We start from the raw sequence: 2,135 nt of genomic DNA on the forward strand, positions 1-2,135 counted from the left end.
ACCTGGAAGCAGGTTTCATCAGGTCATCACTTAAAGACCAGATATCCCACCTGCTGTAAATGTTTTAATGCAGTGCAGTTGTTATTATTATCACTCATCACATCCTGTTTATGACAGTTATAATATAAATATAATTCATATAAGAAATTAAATTGTCTTGTGTAAACTATATTTAGTGTTAAATAGACCTATACTACTGTACTTTAATGTTGGTTACAGTGGTGGTACCTTAAGAGCCATATATTTTATGAGGTGGTACTCATTGTGAAAAGTTTGAGAATCATTGTTCTAAGCCATCTAAGGAACTTACATACATTCTCTCCTTAGAATAAGCCACTTAACGTTTGTGAAATCGGACCCCGATAACCCTGTCCTGGGCAGGGCAAACTGTTCACTAGATTTTTCACTCATAGGGCTTTTTGAATTGATCTTTGTCTGGTCCCTCACCTGCTTCCAATTTCAATCAGCTTCTGACTATTAAAATAGTTTCTTAAATTAATTTTTTTTTAAAATGCACTTAGTGAAATAGTGTTTAACATCAAACTCAACTAAATACTGAATCATGTACCATTAACAAGCTCTGAAACTAAATGTAAGAGCCCAAATAATAAAAGAATTCATGAGGTCATTACATATACCTCCTTCGTAGCACACTGAGCCACAGGAATGTCCTAACACCTATACCAACTGAGCAAGCCAGCTTCTTCTGGCATTGCACCCTACAGACACAGACACCCTACAGAGAAAGCTGATTTCCATTGTTTATTTCCACAGCCAGAAGCGACTGGAGGATATGCTACATCCTTCTATTTTTAAAAAGGGGAACCACAATCACAGTCTGTTAACACAGAGCCACTGTGCCTCATCTATCATGTAATGTTGCAGACGGGTGTCAACCACCCCCTTCATCCCCAGGCTCAGCTTCCTCTTCACAAGACATGCCAGAGGGACTAAAGAGATCCACCACCCGAATATGTCCTAGGTTGAAGTTCCCACTGTGAGCAGCAATCCATCTTGCATTATTTCCGTCTGTATTTATTTGGATCTGGCAAAGGTTTCAAATTACTCAGGTTTTACTACGCATTGGACCTCTTTCAGTTTCTCTCACTCGGAGAGCTAATGAAACAAAACATTTGAAAAGATATGAAATGGTGCACCTTCGATCAGGAGCATCAGGTGTTAAGGTGTGGTGACAAAAAGTACACTATATCAGTGGAGAGTCAGTAGCAGAAAAAAGGTTGACTTCCTGGTGATTGTAGTCTGACTGACTAGGCCATTTCAAGACCATAATGTGCTTCTTCTTGAGTCAATCCTTTGTTGCATTGGCTGTGTGTTTTGGATCACTATCATGCTGGAATACCCACCCAACCCATTTTCAATTCCCTGGCTGAGGGAAAGATGTTCTCACCCAAGATTTGATGGTACTTGGCCCCATCCATCCTCCCTTTGATGCTGTGCAGTTGTCCTGTCCCCTTGGCAGAAAAAACACCCCAAAACATAATGTTTCCACCTCCATGTTTGATGGTGAGGACAGTGTTCTTGGAGTCACAGGCAGCATTCCTCCTCCTCCAAACACAGCGAATTGAGTTAATGCCAAATAGCTCGATTTTGGTCTCATCTGACCACAACACTTTCACCCAGTCCTCCTCTGAATCATAGAGATGTTCAGTGGCAAACTTCAAATGAGCCCTTACATGTGTGTTCTTGAGCAGGGGGACCTTGCCGGTGACTATGGTCACAGCTGCTTTGAGATCATTGATAAATTCTTCCCGAGTAATGTAAGCCAGTGTTCCACACTGTTCTCATTCCACACTGTTCTCACTTTTCTCATTCTCATTGAAGCTCCACGAGGTGAGATTATGCGTGGTGCTCCAGACTGAGGGAGATTGGCAGTTATATTATGGTTCATCTATTTGCGAATAATCACGCCAACTGTTGTCACCTTTTCACCCAGCTAAACGCGATGGTCTTGGAGCCCATTCCAGCCTTGTGTATGTCCACAATCTTGTCCTGGACATTCTTGGAAAGCTCTTTGGTCTTGGCCATGGTGCAAAGTTTGGAATATGGATAGATTGAGTGCGTCTATGGACAGATGTCTTTTATACAGGTAACAAGTTGAGAAGGCTTCCAATGTC

The 2,135-nt window shown here is 41.6% G+C and overlaps 1 pseudogene; it reads right to left on the minus strand.

The window, feature by feature from the left end:
* Positions 1 to 831: 831 nt before the first annotated feature.
* LOC146381710 (uncharacterized) lies at positions 832 to 2,046 on the minus strand (annotated as a pseudogene).
* Between the last annotated feature and the right edge of the window lie 89 nt (positions 2,047 to 2,135).

Source organism: Perissodus microlepis, chromosome 8 (genome assembly GCF_051167445.1).
Source record: "Perissodus microlepis isolate ML-2025 ecotype Zambia chromosome 8, ASM5116744v1, whole genome shotgun sequence".
NCBI classification, from domain to species: Eukaryota; Metazoa; Chordata; class Actinopteri; order Cichliformes; family Cichlidae; genus Perissodus; species Perissodus microlepis.